This window comes from Brienomyrus brachyistius, unplaced genomic scaffold (genome assembly GCF_023856365.1).
Source record: "Brienomyrus brachyistius isolate T26 unplaced genomic scaffold, BBRACH_0.4 scaffold415, whole genome shotgun sequence".
Classification (NCBI taxonomy): Eukaryota; Metazoa; Chordata; class Actinopteri; order Osteoglossiformes; family Mormyridae; genus Brienomyrus; species Brienomyrus brachyistius.
In genome coordinates this window covers 92,942-116,321 of record NW_026042690.1, presented here as the reverse complement: position 1 = coordinate 116,321, position 23,380 = coordinate 92,942, and the positions used below count along the sequence as shown (strand labels likewise).

Genomic DNA, 23,380 nt, shown 5'->3' with positions numbered 1-23,380 from the left:
ATTTTACCTTCTCACAGTTTCTCTCTGAATCTGCTGCAGTCAAGTCTGTGACAGTTTGCCATTTTTTGGGTGATTATTGTTTGTTATATTGCCTTTAAAACAGTTGTAGGCAATTTTGTATATAACGTGTTTATGTGATTTAGATCAGCAGTGAATACATTGACATTGAGATTCTCTTGAGAGCAACAAAATGTCCAAAGTCAACTGCAACAGACCATCGGGCTGACTGTATTTTCATGGACAAGAGGGTAAGTAAAGAGTCACTGTGACTGTGAGCATTGGACATATCAGTTAGCAAATTAATTTAGGTTCATGTTAACTTTTTTGATGCCCTGCGGAGGAAAGTTAGCCAACAATAAAGTAACAAATAGATAGGTGGCCTCAAACAGCCAGTTCCATCACCTTATTCTCAAATTTTAGTAGGTTTACAGGCTTAAAGGCTGGATTACCAGGCAGTTGAAATCAGCCTTAAATGGCAGTGTGGTGTTTTGTGGTGAAAGGGCAATTAAATCTGGTCAGAGCAGGGTAGATGCGCAGTGTGAATTACCCTTTAAATTTACCTCTTTAAATAGTGAACTACAGGACCACTTAGCTTGATCGGAGGACAGTATTTTAATACAGAGCAGTGTTCAGTTAAACGGGATTTGTTGTTCATACTTTTAGATGAACTTGCTTTGTATAATATAGCCTTAAGGTGACCCTGCTTTGGAAGCTCTTTCCTCTAAAATTGTTCTGTGTCATTAAACCCTGCAGTCCAGCAGCTCTGCCTTAAATCTTTAGATATATCTTTACTACACCTTCTCTCACTGTATTTATTGCCCACCACTCTTTAAATACTGTTTTTGTGTGTCTGTGTGTTTTTGCAGCCATTCATTAACTGTAGAGTTTGCAGCAGACGGTCTGGTAATAATCTTACACATCCATCAATTGACTGTGTACCAAACAAGAAAGTGGATGAAGTAAGTGTAGAGAGTCTTAGCATTATGGAAATGTAACAGGTGTGTGAATTGTGTCTAAACATGTGGTTAAACTTTGATTGTGTTTGTACATGCAAAAATTTGATCAGAGTACTGTTTATTAATGACAAGGTTACTTTTAATCTGAACAACAGTGGCAGCACCAGGGAAAAGCTTGGGGGGGGGGCTCTAGCTCCTCCTCCAATGACCATAGTACCCCCACAGCACCCCCAAAATATTGGTTTCATTTTTTCTTTAACTATCTGTAAAATCTGTATATTGTGTAAGACATTTTTGCGGTTTTTATAGCATACTTGTAGTGTATTTTTTCTTCAAAGTACACATAGAGGCTCTGTGAGCTAGACGTTAGAATTTCATATTTTATCATATTTTATCCATGCTGTAGCTTATCGTGCTGTGTGCTTCTATACAGCATCTACATAAGCTGAAAAGCTAAAGCACCCGCTCTAAATAATCTCACTCCCCTATAGCACCTGTAGCATTAAGTCACTGGCGCTGCCACTGCTGAATAAACGACTCCAATCTGACTAAACCGCTTAACTTTTCCTCCCCATGTTACATTTCAGGACAAACGACGTAATATGTGTCCTTCTGATAAACCTCCTCTCAGATCTAAAACTGCCTTGGCTTCCAAGGACACTAAAGAAGCTGAAGGAGACTGTCTGGGCTGTTTCTGATGGCTGATGGTCCTGCAATGTGGACCAGAGGAGGAAACTGGAAGGGAAAATGCTTTGCTTTATATCATGCCCACCCAAAGCCCCCAGTGAGTAAGCCATAGGCGCCGATAGCATGGAAAAACTCCCAAGAAGGAAGAAACCTTGGGAGGGACCAAACTCAAAGGGGGAGCCCATCCTCCTGGGGCCGGCAAAGTGTAGGTGCAGGATCACAAAAAACTTAACGAGAGAATTCGACTGTCCCTCACAAAAACTGTAAAGTTTTAGTGGCTAAATTGCTTTTTCTATGCCTTTTCAAACAGGAGGAGATTTGTTTGGCTATATGTAGAAATTTTCTATACAATTTAGACAGCACAGAATCATTAACCTACTTTAATGAATTTATTTATACAACCACATATTTCACACATTTTGACATCAGTCATGCAGTGAAGATACAGTCTCTTTATTTCTTGACGCCAACCCTCCCCATTAATCCGGGCTTGGGACCGACACCTAGTTGAGCTGGCTTGCTCCCTTAAGTGGCTGGGTTAGGCTAAACTATGTACATATTTATAAAGACTACAATAAATTTATAAAGACCTCCCTAAATATGTAGTCTAACAAAACGCAGTTTAAAGAAGGTAGCCTACCTGGTAAACAAAGAAATTAAAAGGCCCACAGCATATAATCGGGCTATATTCCAAGCAGTTTTTAAGAACGTAACCTACATGGCGAAATTGAATTACTTTCTGGACCAACAAACGCAACCAGGCATGAACATTATGCACCTTCCTAGTCTTGATGTAAGTCGTCCTACAGATGAGGACGTTAGGCAGCCTTTAGATCCGACCCATCATGCACTGCAGTTTTTTGCAAATTCCTCAGACGGAAAACCATTAAATACCTCTTCTATTACCTTATATTACCTTATATTCATGTAATAAATATACAAATATCAATTAGTTGGAAATCAGCCAGACAGACGTAATTACTACAAATGGTTTCCACTGTATTTGTGACTCTGAGTGCCGCAGGCTTGGATGCAGTGCCGCACCATTTTGTAAGGCATGCACTGGCCAATCATGTAGCACTTCTCTCAGAAATATTAATGAGACATCACCTACCACCCTGCAAAAAAGAAATTTGCCGCTTGTCCCCCTGCACATGAGCCAACTTGGCTGCGTCAACCAGCGGAGCTCCGGAGCCTCTGGAGAAACACGCGGCAAAAAAGGCTCGCATGCGGTCTTCCAAAGTTTGGGAATACTTCAGTCATGACACCTTTTCTGCGCCTCTACTGTAGCTGGCGTTAATGATGCTGTTTCAGCCATTTTATATTTTCTGTTTACTTATTCTGTCATGTAAGACTGAGACAAATTATCGTTTACGACAATTCTTACACACTGTAGCCTGACTTGCTGACTTAAGTAAGTTTAACTATAAGCTACCTTTGCTAGTGTTTGTGAATAACATGTTTCTCTAGTTATGAAATTATTCCATGTTTTAGCATCTGTTTCAACATTAAAGTCAAATTGGTATACTGAAATATATAAAAACTATTGAACTATTAACTTAAGTCTAACATAGAAAATCCTACTGAATCTCTTAAGATTTTCCTTTTTTGTTAATGCACTAATGTTTAAGAAGTGTCTTAATAAATTGAATTTCAGATTTGTGTGTGGGTGGGAGTGGGTGAATTGTATTAAATTCATACATTCATTCTTTTGGCTCAGACATTACTGACCTAAAACAAATTGAGGCATTGGGTAAGTGCTTAAATTAGCTACTAAATGGCAAAAAATATTCTAAATATCACATTTTCCATTCTTCGGTATAATTTTAACGAATCACCTATGCTGCCAAACATTAACGCATAGATTGTCACAACACTCTATGTTTTAGTTCTTCTTTATGTGTATAGGACGGTGTGATGGTTCTGGTGGTGGGTGTGGCCGACGCTGCTCGCGATGTTTGGCTATGCTGCAGTCCCAGGGACCAAGTTGGAACACATTTCCACCTTCAAGCTTAGGTGGAAAAACGGCACCGAGACCCAGCAGCAGGACAACTTCACTTGTCCAGACAACCAGCCCTGCTTCATCATTGAAGTAAGCCCTGTGAACAGGAGCGAGATGTACTTCTGCAGTGGATGTTATAGCGGAAAGAACATCCCCATCCTCACGTCTGCCGGAGTGCCCCCTCAAGTGGGTGTGTGACTTAACTCGATGGATGAATTGGACAGAATGTACTGTTACTAGAGGTCGACCGATATGGGTTTTTCAATAGCCGATGCCGATATTTAGGAGTCAGGGTCAGGCGATGGCCGATATATGCTGCTGATTTTTTTTGGCCGATAATTGGACGTTTTCCCCTCTATTTGCATGGTAAAATATCACACTAATAATAACAAACGATACACAAAATTTCTCAATTTAGCATTTATTGAATACTCAACTTGGAAACAATAACACATTTATAAACAATAAAAATAGCAGCATCAGAATCTCTGTTAGTGCACAATATAGCAGCAAACTCCTCATGTTTGACGGAAGGAAATTTGTAAACAATACAAAAAGGAATAAGCATGTTATCTTCAGTTGTAATCCCACTTCCAGTCCCTGAGTCTTACTCACCACACTCATACTTCACAGCAATCAGACAGCAGTTAATTAACCAGAAGAGAAAAATGCAAAAACACAAAAGAACTTGTAAATAATAACAAACTAATAGACAATAAAAATAGCAGCATCAGAATCTCTATTAGTGCCAAATATAGCAGCAAACTCCTCATGTCTGACGGAAGGAAAATTTGTAAATACACAAAGGAATGAGCACATCTTCAGTTTTAATCCCATTTCCAGTCCCTGAGTCTTCCTCATCCCACAAGCAGGCAAGGCATGTCACCCCGGTTGTGTGACACTTATTTTATATAATAAAATAAGTGCCCCCTGCGGCCCCAGAGCCCGAGCAGCCGTCTCCGCTGCCTGCAGCTACCGCGCCCACGTCCGAGGCGCTTTCCCTGCCTGCAGCTCCCGGGCAGGCGCCCCCTCTGCAGCCTGCAGCTCCAGTCCCTGGCCCCACTCCAGTCCCTTCTCCCCCTGTGACTCTGGTACCCTCACCCCGACGAGCCCGACCCCGGCCACGGGTCCTTATGTCTGTGTCCCATAAGGGGAGAGGACACAGACGCACGGCTGGGGTCCCACCCGCCCAGCCCCCTGGCTCGCCCTCCCTCGCCGGCGCTAGGGCTTGGTCGGCGCCTGCGGGTCCTGGCCCTCCGGGTCGGCTGTCGTCTGCGGGTCCCCCTCCGCGGCCTCGTCGCCCTGCCTCGGTCCCTCCTCCGGCGTCTTATCGGTTGCCTGCGGGCCCCCCGACGGCGGCTCCTCATTCGCCTGCTGGTCCTCCCGCTCTGGCGTGTCGGAGGACGTCGCCGTCTGCTGCGGCTCCCCCTCTCTCCTTGCCCTCGCCAGGGTCCCTTCCAGCTCCTTCGTCCCCTTCCCTGGTCTCCCCTCCGACTCCCTCCTTCGTCCCTGCGTCTGTCCCTCACCCCATCTCCTCGGCCCCTCCGGCTCCGGCCTCCCGGCCGCCTGCAGCCCTTCCGGCTGCCTCCCGTCGCCCGCTGGGTCTCCCTCGGGCTCCTCTTGGTTCCCCCTCCTTCTCTCCCTGGCCTCCCGTCTTTGTCCCTCCTGCCTCTGCTCCCCCTCGCTTTGTTCCTCCTGTCTCTGTCCCTCCTCTCTTTGTCCCTCGTCCCTCTGGCTTCTGCTCCTCTTTCCCCGATGTTCCCTTCGTTCACTCCCGGTCCTTTTGTCCTGCCTGTTCCCTCCGTGTCCCCCTTTCTGATCTGTTTCTCTGCCTTTCCTGTCTTATGTCAAGTCTTGTCCTGGCTCCTTCCCCTGTGCCAGTTCTGTCTGTCCGTTCTGTTCCCTGTCCCTCATTAATGAGGTTTTATATAGATATACATATATGCCCGGCTTGTCCGCTCCTCGTGTGTGCCACGCCCCCTGATTACCCACGTGTGCTTCCCTGATCGTCTCCTGCTTTGCCCGATTACTTTGATTAGTCATGACCTATTTTAAGTCCTGGTCTTACCTGTTTGCCCTGTCCGTCATTGTAGTTTGTCAATGCCTGCGTTCCGTCCTGCTCTACCCGCTCCGTTTCCCCGATTAAAGACCCGTTTTCACAAACACAAAAAATTGGTTCAGATAGGCGACGGACAATCTGATTGGCTCAGATAGGCGACGGACAATCTGATTGGCTCAGATAGGCGACGGACAATCTGATTGGCTCAGATAGGCGACGGACAATCTGATTGGCTCAGATAGGCGACGGACAATCTGATTGGCTCAGATAGGCGACGGACAATCTGATTGGCTCAGATAGGCGACGGACAATCTGATTGGCTCAGATAGGCGACGGACAATCTGATTGGCTCAGATAGGCGACGGACAATCTGATTGGCTCAGATAGGCGACGGACAATCTGATTGGCTCAGATAGGCGACGGACAATCTGATTGGCTCAGATAGGCGACGGACAATCTGATTGGCTCAGATAGGCGACGGACAATCTGATTGGCTCAGATAGGCGACGGACAATCTGATTGGCTCAGATAGGCGACGGACAATCTGATTGGCTCAGATAGGCGACGGACAATCTGATTGGCTCAGATAGGCGACGGACAATCTGATTGGCTCAGATAGGCGACGGACAATCTGATTGGCTCAGATAGGCGACGGACAATCTGATTGGCTCAGATAGGAGACGGACAATCTGATTGGCTCAGATAGGCGACGGACAATCTGATTGGCTCAGATAGGCGACGGACAATCTGATTGGCTCAGATAGGCGACGGACAATCTGATTGGCTCAGATAGGCGACGGACAATCTGATTGGCTCAGATAGGCGACGGACAATCTGATTGGCTCAGATAGGCGACGGACAATCTGATTGGCTCAGATAGGCGACGGACAATCTGATTGGCTCAGATAGGCGACGGACAATCTGATTGGCTCAGATAGGCGACGGACAATCTGATTGGCTCAGATAGGCGACGGACAATCTGATTGGCTCAGATAGGCGACGGACAATCTGATTGGCTCAGATAGGCGACGGACAATCTGATTGGCTCAGATAGGCGACGGACAATCTGATTGGCTCAGATAGGCGACGGACAATCTGATTGGCTCAGATAGGCGACGGACAATCTGATTGGCTCAGATAGGCGACGGACCAATCAGATTGTCCGTCGCCTATCTGAACCAATCAGATTGTCCGTCGCCTATCTGAACCAATCAGATTGTCCGTCGCCTATCTGAACCAATCAGATTGTCCGTCGCCTAACTGAACCAATCAGATTGTCCGTCGCCTATCTGAACCAATCAGATTGTCCGTCGCCTATCTGAACCAATCAGATTGTCCGTCGCCTATCTGAACCAATCAGATTGTCCGTCGCCTATCTGAACCAATCAGATTGTCCGTCGCCTATCTGAACCAATCAGATTGTCCGTCGCCTATCTGAACCAATCAGATTGTCCGTCGCCTATCTGAGCCAATCAGATTGTCCGTCGCCTATCTGAGCCAATCAGATTGTCCGTCGCCTATCTGAGCCAATCAGATTGTCCGTCGCCTATCTGAGCCAATCAGATTGTCCGTCGCCTATCTGAGCCAATCAGATTGTCCGTCGCCTATCTGAGCCAATCAGATTGTCCGTCGCCTATCTGAGCCAATCAGATTGTCCGTCGCCTATCTGAGCCAATCAGATTGTCCGTCGCCTATCTGAGCCAATCAGATTGTCCGTCGCCTATCTGAGCCAATCAGATTGTCCGTCGCCAATCTGAGCCAATCAGATTGTCCGTCGCCAATCTGAGCCAATCAGATTGTCCGTCGCCAATCTGAGCCAATCAGATTGTCCGTCGCCAATCTGAGCCAATCAGATTGTCCGTCGCCAATCTGAGCCAATCAGATTGTCCGTCGCCTATCTGAGCCAATCAGATTGTCCGTCGCCTATCTGAGCCAATCAGATTGTCCGTCGCCTATCTGAGCCAATCAGATTGTCCGTCGCCTATCTGAGCCAATCAGATTGTCCGTCGCCTATCTGAGCCAATCAGATTGTCCGTCGCCTATCTGAGCCAATCAGATTGTCCGTCGCCTATCTGAACCAATCAGATTGTCCGTCGCCTATCTGAACCAATCAGATTGTCCGTCGCCTATCTGAGCCAATCAGATTGTCCGTCGCCTATCTGAGCCAATCAGATTGTCCGTCGCCTATCTGAGCCAATCAGATTGTCCGTCGCCTATCTGAGCCAATCAGATTGTCCGTCGCCAATCTGAGCCAATCAGATTGTCCGTCGCCAATCTGAGCCAATCAGATTGTCCGTCGCCTATCTGAGCCAATCAGATTGTCCGTCGCCTATCTGAGCCAATCAGATTGTCCGTCGCCTATCTGAGCCAATCAGATTGTCCGTCGCCTATCTGAGCCAATCAGATTGTCCGTCGCCTATCTGAGCCAATCAGATTGTCCGTCGCCTATCTGAGCCAATCAGATTGTCCGTCGCCTATCTGAGCCAATCAGATTGTCCGTCGCCTATCTGAGCCAATCAGATTGTCCGTCGCCTATCTGAGCCAATCAGATTGTCCGTCGCCTATCTGAGCCAATCAGATTGTCCGTCGCCTATCTGAGCCAATCAGATTGTCCGTCGCCTATCTGAGCCAATCAGATTGTCCGTCGCCTATCTGAGCCAATCAGATTGTCCGTCGCCTATCTGAGCCAATCAGATTGTCCGTCGCCTATCTGAGCCAATCAGATTGTCCGTCGCCTATCTGAGCCAATCAGATTGTCCGTCGCCTATCTGAGCCAATCAGATTGTCCGTCGCCTATCTGAGCCAATCAGATTGTCCGTCGCCTATCTGAGCCAATCAGATTGTCCGTCGCCTATCTGAGCCAATCAGATTGTCCGTCGCCTATCTGAGCCAATCAGATTGTCCGTCGCCTATCTGAGCCAATCAGATTGTCCGTCGCCTATCTGAGCCAATCAGATTGTCCGTCGCCTATCTGAGCCAATCAGATTGTCCGTCGCCTATCTGAGCCAATCAGATTGTCCGTCGCCTATCTGAGCCAATCAGATTGTCCGTCGCCTATCTGAGCCAATCAGATTGTCCGTCGCCTATCTGAGCCAATCAGATTGTCCGTCGCCTATCTGAGCCAATCAGATTGTCCGTCGCCTATCTGAGCCAATCAGATTGTCCGTCGCCTATCTGAGCCAATCAGATTGTCCGTCGCCTATCTGAGCCAATCAGATTGTCCGTCGCCTATCTGAGCCGATCAGATTGTCCGTCGCCTATCTGAGCCGATCAGATTGTCCGTCGCCTATCTGAGCCGATCAGATTGTCCGTCGCCTATCTGAGCCAATCAGATTGTCCGTCGCCTATCTGAGCCAATCAGATTGTCCGTCGCCTATCTGAGCCAATCAGATTGTCCGTCGCCTATCTGAGCCAATCAGATTGTCCGTCGCCTATCTGAGCCAATCAGATTGTCCGTCGCCTATCTGAGCCAATCAGATTGTCCGTCGCCTATCTGAGCCAATCAGATTGTCCGTCGCCTATCTGAGCCAATCAGATTGTCCGTCGCCTATCTGAACCAATCAGATTGTCCGTCGCCTATCTGAAACAATCAGATTGTCCGTCGCCTATCTGAACCAATCAGATTGTCCGTCGCCTATCTGAACCAATCAGATTGTCCGTCGCCTATCTGAACCAATCAGATTGTCCGTCGCCTATCTGAACCAATCAGATTGTCCGTCGCCTATCTGAACCAATCAGATTGTCCGTCGCCTATCTGAACCAATCAGATTGTCCGTCGCCTATCTGAACCAATCAGATTGTCCGTCGCCTATCTGAACCAATCAGATTGTCCGTCGCCTATCTGAGCCAATCAGATTGTCCGTCGCCTATCTGAGCCAATCAGATTGTCCGTCGCCTATCTGAGCCAATCAGATTGTCCGTCGCCTATCTGAGCCAATCAGATTGTCCGTCGCCTATCTGAGCCAATCAGATTGTCCGTCGCCTATCTGAGCCAATCAGATTGTCCGTCGCCTATCTGAACCAATCAGATTGTCCGTCGCCTATCTGAACCAATCAGATTGTCCGTCGCCTATCTGAACCAATCAGATTGTCCGTCGCCTATCTGAACCAATCTGATTGTCCGTCGCCTATCTGAACCAATCTGATTGTTTTTCTTACACAAAAAATTATTCCGTTTTCAAAACACTTTTGTGCAAGAAATGCTCCCATGAGCCTGTGTTTAGTGCCTACAGAGGTCTTCTTTTTGCCACTGGTACAGGAGAGTACGGGTCCCACCTTGCCACAGCCAGGCACCTCCACGCTATCGACGGGCCGCGGAATCTCGATGGAGCGCACGTTGCCGTACTTGCAACACTCCTCCCGGATGTCCTCCAGGATCTCCTCGTAGTCCTCGTCGTCCACCAGCTCCTCGGGCATGACCATGTTGAGGAGGCACAGCACCTCCGTGGGCATGCCGGAGCTCTGCAGCCGCTGCAGCCCTGGAACCTGCAGCGTCACCGGCGTCTCGATGATGGCCGTCTGTCCCGGGGGGCGACAAGAGTGTCAGATACCCCCTGATCGTCCAATCGTCTCGAGTAACAGCGAGAAATTTACATGGACCCAAATAAACCCAAGAAATAGGGGCATTAAGCTTCCTGGGAGGCACCCAGGAACCAAGTTGGGTTTAGGACATCAGAAAGGCGGCAGCCGAGGGCAAATACTCACAGCGTTGGCATTCTTAGCCCCCACGCTTGCCCGCTGGACGATGAGCTTCTTGTCTCCGAGCTGCATGCCATTGAGTCCAGCCACGGCCTGCGGGATGCATCCCACACAAGCGTCAGCAATTCCATCCGGAAGCCCCGAGTCACCCCAGACCTTCCAGCTGCTGCCCCACCTCACGCACCTGGTCAGTGGCACTGATGTCCACGTATTCACAGAAAGCATAACCCTTAGACAGTGACGTGGCACTGTCCTTCACAAGGTTGAAGGCCTTAAGAGGTCCGAACGACGTCAAGAGTTCCTTCACCTGGGCAAGAGGAGGAGACGCGGGGGGGCGATTAGCCCGACAGTCCAGGCACGGCGCCTCGCTAGAAATGCTAATCTTAACTGTGGGAGAAGCAGCATGTTAAACTTTGCAAAACGACATGAGGAAACAGTGAAGACATCAGGAAAATGGCTTTATGACAAGTGGCTCGACATTACGGTGCAACACTAGAGCTCAAAGCCCCCTGTGCCCTTTCTGCATGACTTACTTACTGGGAGCGTACAAAAGTAACTATTTTGATTCTTGTCAATGAATGATAACACAGATTCCCCCCCCCCCCCCATCCTACAGCATATACAACACAACTGAATTCCTAATCAAGTTCTCTGATAATTCCAACTACGAATTTTGAAATATGGACCGAGTTGCATCTGATTTTAAGGGCCACAATAATTAAGCTAGATGGTATATAAAAAAAAAACTAAATAAAAACAGCTAATTATATGTTAAGTGTTCCATGTATACAATGTGGAGGGGGGGGGGCGACTCGGCAGAACACAAACCCAGCCGAATCACTGACTTCCTGTTCTTAAAACCAAGAACCACATTGGTGCAGTTAATTAGAGGGACAAAGCCTACAGGAGATAAACTCACAGGTAAAGCTAAGAGCCGCCACAGGGTCCTGCTAAAGGGGCCACGGCTTGAAGCCAAACAGGACGAAATAGCTCTGCTAACATCATTCCTCACTTATTCTACAGGAATCTACTGTAAAGCCGCATTAACCACTGACTTCAGAAAGGAGTCACCTGGGACACTGGCAGCCACAAGAGGGCGCTACCTCCTACCTTCTCTTAGGGGCAAAAAAAAAAAAAAATCAAATTTATACCCTGTGATCAGCATAATAAGTCTCTCCCCAGCCTTCAACCCCCAAAAAAAGGACCCCATATGCTTAAGAGCACTCCAGGACAGAGCCCCCCCACAGGGGCAGGCCGTCGACAGGGAGGATATCCGTGCGAGGGACGGAATGTCTTACTTGCCTTGTGTTACATGTTGGCATGGCAGCAGTAGGTCAGTACTACTGAACAAATTATGAGCGAAGACTTAACGATCTTACAGGCCCCTAGCTGGGGACAAAGTGGGGAACAAAAATGAAAGAGCTGTAAGTATCAAAGCGGTAGCAGGGACTGCAAAAAAAATGTAAACACCAGGATACAAGCAGCGGTTTCCATTTCACCTGTCTATGGCACATTTACTGGCTTTGACGTGAAATACATTAACAGTTCTGCTGGATTCAAACTCTCTCCCCCCAGTGCTGCTTTGGTACAGCCTTCCTCTTGACTTGGATTACATGTGACTCACACTGGATAAGAAAGATTACGATGACAATCCGAAAAGGAGGAAAAAAATCAAAGAAAAACAAACTGACTGCACTTCTCACTTACCTTTCACTGAAACCGCGATCACTATCTTGTGGGCTGAGTCTTGCCATTTTTAACAGTTTAGGCTAAAGTGAGTGGGACACCGGAGCTCAAAATGTTACAATGCAGGGGTGGACGCAAAACGTTTTGCGATTAACTTTTGCAAAATAAATAGGTAAACTATTAAATGCCTGTATGGATTATGTCTATAATGGGCCGATTTCAGTGGGGTGGCGATATAGGAAGAAAAAAAAAAAATCATAAAAGATGCTAATGAGAAGTAGAAAATGTCTAAAATGTGACCCTTTCAACACTTTCAGAGTAAGACGACCTCATCTGTGCATGTTGTTATGGTAATATTATCCATCACTGACGTCATAACAGAATAGGGCATGGGGCACGATGTGAAAACTCCAGTGAAGCTGATAATCGTTCACCGGGAAAAAGGTCCGAAGTATTTTCTGCCTTTCGAGCGACACAGCAATGTAGGGAACGATTCTTCCGCAGCTCCCCATCGCTGTTAACGGGATGTGAAGTCATCGTTCTCAGTGTGCGGACATGGACGTGAGACACGGCACGTCTGCGAATACTGAAGCGTTTGGGGACTTGGTCGATCTCCCCCACATTTCAAGCACAGTCTATGGTAGTGTTTCCCAGCCCAGTCCTCGGGGGTACCCCCCCGGTCAGTCCACGTTTTTGCTTCCTCTCAGCACACCTGTACCAGGTATTCGGTGTTCCTGATTGGCTGGGAGCTAGGAGGGAGCGAAAATGTGGACAGTCGGCGGTTCCCCGAGGACTGGGATTGGGCAAACACAGGTGTACGGCAATGTGGAGGTATTCGTCAGTTAGGTGACGCGCAGATGACTCGATTTTAAATTTTCATGCAGCAAAACGACGCGGCTGATTCATCCGACTAACACTCAGCAATTAACCCGATATACAAATATTCCAGGGTACCCAGCAACAGGCAGCACAGGGACTGGCTACGTGACTGGTTTGGCAAGCCGCCAGCTGTAAGGCACGTTTCCCAAAGCCTTTGTTGCTAATAAGGTTATTTGCTAACAACATTAGATAACAACTGAATGGTTCCAACTATGCAAGTCGATAACATGAGGTTTTGGGAAACGTACCTTTTACATTAGCGGGGTCTCAATATCTTCATAATTTACAGCTGGATAAACAATGAGCGTAATGTAACTGTCAACTCATTACCTACATGTCTAATAAATGTTTAATAAATCCCATGAATATCTTTAAAAAAAAAAAAAAAAAACCTCAAATGTGCGGCTATTTTCAGCAGCTAGCTTTAAACATGATGCTGACATTTGACCCCCCAGTATCTTGTAATGAATTTTAAGCGGTGAGGTAACTTTGACAGGCTTTCTTTTCCTACTAATCAGTTACACAGAGACGAGTGTTTATTTTATGTATGTATGTGCGTGCGCGTGCGTGCGTGCGTGCGTGTGCGTGTGTGTGCATGCCTGCTTGAGTTCCACGTGCAGCAGTGGGACAGAAACACAGGAGGGTTGTGGGTCGGCTCCCCGGCGACAGAGACTGAGGGCGGGGTACCTGATCGTCACTGAGATAGTTGGGCAGGCCTCCGACAAAGAGCTTGTGTGGCGAGTCTGGAACCACGGTGGAGACGACCCCTGCAGACAGAGCGGCACGGCGCCCAAAGCCGGCCGATCACAGCAAACCGTCAACATGCCGGATAATGACCACGAGCAAACGGCGCGAGTGAAATAAGCCAACTTCAAATCAGTATGACGTCGTTATCTCCTATATAATATCAGATAAATGTAACTCCAGCAAAAAAATACCTAAATACTGGGGCAGTTTGACGACTGTTTTTTGTCTCTCCCATCTTGCTCTCCATGGGAGATGCTGACACATGCAGCACCAGTCAAAAGTATGGACACACCTGCTCTTAATGCATTTGTCTCTATTTTAGCTGTTATTCACCTTATAGTAAAAGGCCTTTGGGCATGGAAGTTATGCATATGAAGTACTGCAAAGACAAAATTTTTGTCTCTTCAAAATAGGAGCCATTGGCTTCGATGACAGCATTGCGGACTCAACCAGCTAACATATGTACCCACCTGGACCGTTTCTCCAACAGTCCTCGAGTTTCCACAAGTTCTGCGCGCAAGCTGGCTACCTTACTCTTACTCTCATCCAACTGATCCCAAACCAGCTCTATAGAGTTTAGGTTGGGGGGCTGTGGGGACCATCTCTTTCCTAGTTCACAAGGTAATAAGCTACTTGCATAACCTTCAAGGTGGGCTTTGGGTCATTATCTTGCTGAAAAACAAGTCATTTTCAGTAGGTGTGTCCAGAATTTTTAACTAGAATAGGAGCCAGCAACCCTAGAACAATTTGGGGGTTAGGGTCCTTGCTCAAGGGCCCAGTGGTGAAATCACTCTGCCAACCCTGCCAACCAGCAACCTTCTTTTCATGGGCAAACATCACAGAGCCACACAACACCCCTATGTTAACAGTAAGAAGTGAGTGACTGAGCTGTGTGTGTGTGTGTGTGGCTCAGCTGGTTAGGATGCCAGCGTTATCATCAGAAGATCACTGGTTCACATCACTGGTGATCACACCACTGGGCCGGCGAGTTTGCTCTAGGGACAGGCTGACCCTGATTTCTCAAAAAAAAAAAAAAAAAAAAAAACATTCTTCACTTTGGATAAAACTGTCTGCTAAATATTTACAACATTAAGTAAATAAAAGTGAAAGTCTCCCTCTTTATATGACAAGACATCCGCAGCTTGCGAAGGACAGTCAGTCCGTAACGAGTACAAAAAACTGGCCTTGCCGATCGGCTCTTCAAAGGTAAATAAAGATTAAGGTTATGACGGCGACAAGCAAAACGGACCTGGTACGTGGAAGGCGGGCTGCTCTGAGATGCCAGGCAGGGGGCGATAGTCGTGGGGCCGCCTGATTTTTAACGACTGACCCTGGAAAATGATGCCGTCGAAGGCCATTGCCTGCGTGGTCTCATCCACGGACCGAAACTAGGGCAGAACGAAGAACGTCGTTAATCAGGGAAGGCTGCGGTCTCCGCCTGGACACAGCAGCCATTAGGCAGGAAAGACTCTTACTTCAAGGAAGGCAAAGTTCTTGTCCTGGTTTATCTGAACAGCGAGGACGGGATTGGTGGGACCTTGACATAAGCCAGCCAATCGCATCTGGGTATTGAAGAAATCCGCCATGGCCTCCTAAAAAGACAGGCAGACACACTGAATGAAGACAGGCAGACGTCTGAAGACATCAAAACAGGCAAACGAGAAAAAAAATGACTGACAAGTCTAGTACATTTATCTATTTATTTTGCGGACACTTTCATCCAAAGCACTTACAATCCGAGTCTAGTTTCATATGCTGCGCTGCTGAGCGACCCGCAGAATATTATGCATGAGTACAAGTCACAAGCCCCGTTTCCACTAACACGGGGCCGGTTCTAGCTTGGTGCCTTTTGAGACCGAGGCAAAAAGATGCAGACTCTCCCCGTCGGGGAATCGAACCCCGGTCTCCCGCGTGACAGGCGGGGATACTCACCACTATACTAACGAGGAGATGTACGCGCACTACTTTTACATCTTCAAGATAAACAGCGGATGACTACTAACATTTGCGAGTAATCAATGACTGAGCTTCATGTCATGACCATGGTGCTCAAGAGAAGAAAAAATACATAATGTACGTCCACTGATACCAGAACAACCATATAGCTTTATACTAAGACGATGATTAAACGGAAAATTCCTTTACAAAACACTGCCACAAAATCATAGTTTCGCAATATTACATCGTGCAACGGGACACAGTGTAAGTACGTGAAGTCGGTAATTAAATCAAGAAAAAAAAGTGAGAGGAAAAGAATACTTTTCTATTATCATATTTTTCTAACTGGCCAAACTGAGTCATATTTTGATTATACACACTAACAGAAAAACAGTGCAAATCTCCGGTAGTCCGTTTCACTTGCGCTCCGCTATGGGGCAGTAACAAGCAGAGCTTAAGTGTGGAAGGAAAAAAAAAACACAGGACAGCATCAATCCCAACTTCACAAACGCCGGAGATCGAGATGCTGTAAGCATGACAATTAACATCTTTATCCAAGGGAACAGCTGCAAGACACAGATGCCGCGCCTAACAAAGGTAGGATCGATTCCGAAGTTCAGGCATTTACAGACGCGGACTCTTCTGGAGTTGATTTTTTTCGGGAGATACGCATCAACTTCAAAAGTATGAACCGCATTATATCTATATCTGTTATGACGTTGTAGCTATTGATACTGATGCATCACAAAAATAATTTAAATGTTTTTTCATTCTGACATATGTTCGTTCGGACGAGGATTTTATTATATGAGATAAGTTTTAAATGAAAACTTTTTTTAATCTATATGATTAATTCTCGAATCTAAGCCAGACTTCACATAAATCATTCATTCATAAATATAATGGAACATACAACATCCAGGTATCCATGAAATTTATGATCAGGCTATACGTTTGTGATAACAACAAAACAACACAACATGTATATTTACAATATATGGGCCTATTGTTTAATATTGCCTCCAAATTATAGCCAGACAATAACGCAATAGGCCGACATCAAACTATTTTCATGTAAAACAAAAGTGCTGGCAGTTTGCTTGTGCTTACAGACCCCGCCTTGAGCCCATCCAGAAAGATCCCAAAAATAACCGACAAGCAAAGGTTGTAACAATCTGAGCATGTTTAGTTTAATGTAATCAGGAGCCGAATTAATAACGCGAATAAATGATCAAACCGAAAGTCTGTAGTCGGGAATATCCGATAACGTCTTTGACGTGCAGTTAAGATAGTCAGAGGAAAAACCTTGTAGTTTACTTATATATATGCCTAAATATATGAGTGTGTCTCTCCGGTGATTTAATGATGAATATAACGATTACATATCAAATCACACATTAAGCAATTATTATATTACTAGGTTGAACGTTTTCACTATGTCTGTCGTCACCTTGATTTCACGATTTTGACTATTCTTCTTATCCCAGATTGAACAAGTCATTGTGGCGATGCAAGATCCCGACATGGGGATAAAGATGAAGAATCAAAGACTGTTAATCACAGTGATTCCACATGCGATGACAGGTGCACGATACATATTTTACTTTTTAAAAATAATTTTTCGTGCCGCCCGGGTTGTCTTACACCCGGCCGTGCAGTGTCCCGGGGGCCGGGTCCTAATGGTCATTTAAGCCCTTCACAGGAAAGCCCATACATCGGCGGTCTTCGGGAATCCTGTGCATTAAGACTGTCATCGATCTCCTTGCGCTCATATTTATTTATGTAATTTATTTATCGAGTTCAGCGTTTTTGATTTATGACGGCTTAATGCATTTCTCGACTCTAACTAGATGCCTTCCTCGCTATGCCTTCCCAGGAAATGATATCGTGGAGTGGCTAATTCAGAAGTACTCCATCATGGAAGAAGGTAGGGCCGAGAAGTATGTAGGGAAGCGTTACCTGGTGCTCTTATGTGAGGTTAATCGATTGTTTTTTTCCCTTCGTGACGACGATGGCGCCCCTGCTGGCGAAAGACGTCATCAGGTTTTTTTTTTTTTTGTAATAAAATAACAGAAATAAACGAGTCTTTTGAATAATAAATACAAATGAAGTAATAGAATTTGTCATCCATACAACAGATTAGCCTAGCTGCATTTATGTGTAAGCATATGCAATTCACGTGTCTGACAGAAGCATGTTCTGTTCCATTGATATTGCTGAGCCTGTGAATTAATAAATGTCAGAATTGAGCTTGTCCATAACATAGACACCCCATTCGCCTGAAGCTTTTGGGATTTTCTTCCCCTGGCGTCAATTTATCTGCTGAATTATTTATCTTTCTGCTGAGAGGCTATTAGTACAAATAATCTGTAGGCCAGTCCCGAGTCGCGCCGCTACGCATGCTGAGCTGTACGGTTTGATAGTCCCGATGCAAACTTCGCTGATAGCCAGAGGCAGTCAGTCATGCCTGGAGAAATATCGCTATCCGTCTCCCTCATTATGCACTTCTGCAAGACGCTGTTGTCCTGAATTCCCGGGCGATGCAGATGAGGTTTTAAATAGCAAGGGAGCAGATTTCCCTGATTTACAGCCCAGATTGGAAAAGAAGTCGGAATGGAAAGGAGGGGACTTTTAGGCAGTAGATGGCAGATGCATTAACAGACTTGAATGGGCAAAAAACCTGTTGCCCCGGTAAGCAGTTACCCCTCCCTGTAAACACTAGGCTTCCCCCTAGCAGCGCTGTTGCTGCGCCGGTCTGAAACCCCCGGGAGCGCCTGACTGCCAATGGCCGCGGAGGCAGCCGGAAAGTGGAAAGTCCCAATTACTCGTAATTAATTATAGTTCCGATGAGGAATGCACCATCCCCGCGGCTTATTCTGTGCACCATGTCAACGTTTTTTCCAGTTACTTGCTATACCGTAAAATAAAATATAATATGCCTACTCAGTTTCTAGTTATCGTGTGTTCTACTGTATTCCACTGACAAAAATTTAGAGAATTACTATGCCTAAATCTGGGCTACGAGTAGTGGATTTGTTTGAGCTTTGAGTAGTTTACGTGGAAATGAGTGACCACTTTGTGTGTTTTCAGAGGCACTTCATGTGGGGAATCTGATCGTGAAGCACGGCTACATTTACCCCCTAAAGGACCCCAGGACGCTCGTCCTGGGGCCCGACGAGACGCCGTATCGCTTCCAGGTAACCTAAAACCACGGTTTCTTCAGATGGAGGGCAGCGCGAGAGGGTGGTGGCCATGTGGGGGGGCACGCATATTGAAACTATTCGTTGGAGAGACTGCGGAATTACCGTGTAGGACAGTATTTCTCAATCTGGTCCGGGCTCCAGAGCTGAGAGGGTGCAAAAACGTAGACTGTCTGGTAGGGAGCTGGGAGGGAGCAAAAACGTGGATCATCTGTGTGTCGCCGAGGACCGGATTGGGAAACACTGATGTATGAGAACCAATGCCAGTTAAAGTAGCAAAATGCCTTCCACCCGCCTTGTCCCTGACATGTTAAATCACAAAGCACCTTTGTCACGCTGCTTCTGAATAGTTTCAAATGACAGCATCTCCTTTTTGCTAGACTCCGTACTTCTGGAGCTCTCAGCAGTGGCCAGCCTCCGAGCTAGATTACGGTGATTACCAATTATTAATCATGTGCTCGCCTATTACATCATTACTTCCCTTTACTAGAATAATAGAAAAACACAGTTTCTTGCCATGTCTTTCTTTTGCTCTTCTAAAGCGATTTATTTGACTAAGAAGAATATCAGAAAGCAAGGGCAGCTGATAGACTATGAAAAGGTAAGAGAAAATTTTTATTTATGTACATTTCAATGCTATTCTTATTCGCTGGTCTGAAGCATTGCTTGATGAGATCATGTGATAGCTGAATGCTCATGGGAGTTTTACTTACACAAAATATTATGAGGGTAGAAGGAAAAATGATTGGTTCAGAGAGATAACCAATTAGATTGTACATGAGGTGGATCCGAGCAACTAGAGGAGGCAGGAGCAACCAATCAGATGTCTTGGTCCTGCCTCCTCTGCAATCTGATTGGTTATCTATCCGAACCAATCATTTTCCTTCTGCCCTCAGAACATTTTTGTGTAAGAAAACCTCCCACCAATTATGCACATAGTAGGATCGCACATAGACATCCACCAACTTGCCGCCATGTTGCGTCAGGGTCAACGCATTTTAGGTTCTCATCAGTAAGAGGGTTTGTGAATCCGACACTGCCAGCTGATATCCTGGGAGGGGTTCGGCCTGTGAGTCATAACGTGAACCCATGCAGCAACGCAGCCAGCCGTGCGACCTGGCAATGTCGCATTTAAACATCGTCTCCGCAGGACAGCTACAACATGTTGCACAAACGGATCAACCACACCTGGGACTTCGTGGTGATGCAGGCGAAGGAGCAGCTCAGGTAAACCCCACCCCAGCCCGGGAATACTGTCGCATCGAGCTATGAAATCAATTTCATAAATGCACACAAGGGGACAGATGAGAATGGATGAATAAATCTCGTATTAAGAGGATGATGATGTTACCTAAATTAAAAAGTAACATGGTGTGTGGTCATAATTTCCCTCCTATCTGTTAAATCAGACCTCAGCCTAAACACTAGAGTCGGAAATCCATTTCTAAGTGAAAAAGGAAACAGAAAAATGAAAACCCTACCTTGCAGTTCAGTGATTACCGCTATATGCTAATTACCCAGTATGCTTTCTGACTCTCCATCGACTGCTCTGCTCCTACCAGGGCAGCCAAACAGAGGCGCAAGGCGGACCGCATCATGCTGGAATGTCAGGAACAGGCCTACTGGCTCGTCAACAGACCGCCAGTAAGCACCTCCCCCGAAACCCCTGACTCCCTACATCTGCCCCGGCGAAAACCCAGTATGCTGTGATTAGAGTAAAGCACACACTGGGTAAACCTGAACTCAATGCACCTTGGCAGCTCGAATATCGCCTCAGGCTGGGGGCGATTCTAGGATTTTTTTGAGGTTGTGGGGCAGAGTGGTGGCTCTGGGCCTAGGGATCTGTGCAAGCAAGTGGAAGGTTGTTGGTTCAAATCCTGTGAATGCCCAGAGTGATTCTACTCCGTTGGGCCTTTCAGCAAGGGCCTTAACCTGCAATTGCTTTGTCCTGGGTATGACATTAATCTACATGCAGGCCTGTTAGGAGATCCTTCAACTTACAGGGGAAACTTGGCAGGATTGGCAGGAAGGCATAGGCAGGGTCCCATTCCCCCACAGAGAGCTGGGGGGTTGTGCAGTTCTCTCCCACGACAACGGGTTTGTTCAATGAAGGAAGGCAAAGGAAACATCTGTAAGGACATATGGAACATTTCCGGTATAATTTTCGATCTCCGTCATCTCCAGAGCATTGAGCTCAGCAAAATTCACGGGGGGGGGGGGGGGGGGGGAGTTTTATCTTCGTTAAGTAAGACACACAGAGTGTCTCCATGCATACTTTGTGGGGGAGGAATATATCACTTCAGGCCTGATAACCCACTACTGCTTCAGTGTGATCATGAAATATTTACTTAGCTGGGAAGAAGCCTATGTTCTGTGGGACGAGAGCTTTCAGAAGACAGACAGGACAACAGGCTGCGGGAATGAGCAACTGCACCCTCGCTGAGTGTAATTTGGAGTTCATGAATAACACAGGAGAGTGGAGAATGAAAGTGTGGGACAGGAGCAGAGTGTGGTGTGTATCTGGCTTAATCCCGGCCGTCACTAGGGCCCCTTTCTGCTGGGTGCGCAGCATCTCTCAGGGCTAATAAGCATCAGCGTTTATGTGGGCCATTATCCCCATCCGGGGCGGCATCAGGAGGTGGGAATGGCAGCCACGCAGCTGCGGATCACATCCTAAATTCAGCTTATTTTGCAGATGTACCTTTTATTGAGACTAGAGCAGTTGGGGGTTTAGGGACTTCTCTCAGGGGTCCAGTGGTGATGTCACTCTGCTGACTGTGGGATTTAAACCGGCAACCTTCCAGTCATAGGCGGCGACTGCCAACCCGCTCAGCCACACACCACCTTCATTGATGAAACCCACCGTTTTGACGCCAATTAGACGGAAACACAGTTGAGCCAAAAACCACGCAGCGTAGGGCCCCCCAGTCAGGTGCTGCTCGTGTTTAAAAGGCAGGGACGCTCTGCACTCTGGTACGGCCAGGTGGACGGGGGAAGCTGGGGGGGGGGGGGGGGATTAAAACCAGCAAATGACAAAATGGCCGCTTCCTGCCTCCTTTCTCTTTGCCCGAGAAACACGAGACGCATCGCTAAGACTGGTGATGCTTGGATCTGGGAGAGAGGAGTGCGAAGGGACTGGGAGACGGCCTGAAGCTAAAATGCAGACATGCTGTGTTTGCGTCTCCCCCCCCACCACCCCCCCACTTGTTGGGCCTTTTAAACGAGCTGGAAGAGGATCCCACCTCCGGAATACCGGATCCATTATCTGACCTCTATTCCTGCGGCTCAGGCTTAATGCTGCATGTTAGCGGAGAGATAATGGATGTAATTGCAAATAGCAGCGTAATAATTTGCCAAATAGTCTCTCTGCTGTTAAGTCCTGAGCTGATCTGAAGCACTTTAATTGGGATTTAAGGAAACCATGTTAAATCAGATTGCATTCAGTATCGACATTTGGTTAGTTTATTCTGTAAAGCAGGGTACCCCAGTCCTGATCATGGATACTGTGTCACCGACTGGCCCTCCAGGACCGAATGGTCCTTTTGGAAAGCTGTCACACTGTCCCCTACTGGGCAGTGTCGCCATGGGCTGTACCCAGTGGCATCATGGGAAATGTGACCAGTAGTGCTAAGGGGTATTAATGCAGCGTTAGACCGGCGTCAGTCTGCTTGAGAGAAACGAGCTCACTCTTCATCTGAAGTTCAGCTAAGGATTTCTCACCCTCTGATTTTCTGCAGCCGGGAACATTCAGCGTTCAAGAACAAGGCCCTGAGCGAAGGAACCGGCACAACTCCCGAGTCCAGCTGGTCTGAGCTTTTTATTAAGCATATACATTTTTTCCGTAATGCCAGTACCTGCTGTTTATCGCCTCTGTCAGTCACAGGACCGGATCCGGGCAAACAAGAGAGCCGCTCGGGGCCTAGATAAGATCAAAGTCATGAAGAAAAAATATGTATATTAATATCTATATATATATGGCAGCTATAGGCAGAATAGGCTGTTGCCTTGGGCCCCCAAATTACCCAAGGAAGTGAAGTGATAATCAGTGTTTTTGGTGGGAGGGCATCCGAGGGAAGCTCGTGTGTGAGTGTGACAGCACTTCGTTGTGCTCATCTTTCTGTCTCACTTCTTCCTCACTTCCTGCTCTCGTTTTCCATGCTAACGTAAGTACGTCAGCAGTCCCACAATACATACTCGTAATAGTGCTATATTATTCATGGTTTCTAGACTGGATGTCTGCTTAGTAAAGCCAGGAGCTGAGTGTGAGCAGAATTCCTACTGTCTGATTCCTTGCATGTGATTCGCTCGTGGGAGTTTTACCCTCACAAAAATGTTCTGAGGGCAGAAGGAAAAATGATTGGTTCAGAGAGATAACCAATTAGATTGTAGAGGAGGTGGGTCTAAGGAACTAGAGGAGGCAGGAACAAGACATCTGATTGGTTGACCCCCCCCCCTCCTCTAGTTGCCTGTATCCACCACTTCTACAGTCTGATTGGTTATCTCTCTGAACCAATGAACCTTGTGCCCT

The 23,380-nt window shown here is 46.8% G+C and overlaps 1 non-coding gene across 1 annotated transcript; it reads right to left on the bottom strand.

Moving 5' to 3' along the window:
* Positions 1-15,591: 15,591 nt before the first annotated feature.
* trnad-guc (transfer RNA aspartic acid (anticodon GUC)) lies at positions 15,592-15,663 on the bottom strand. The gene has a single exon. It is a non-coding gene; the product is annotated as a tRNA-Asp (tRNA).
* Between the last annotated feature and the right edge of the window lie 7,717 nt (positions 15,664-23,380).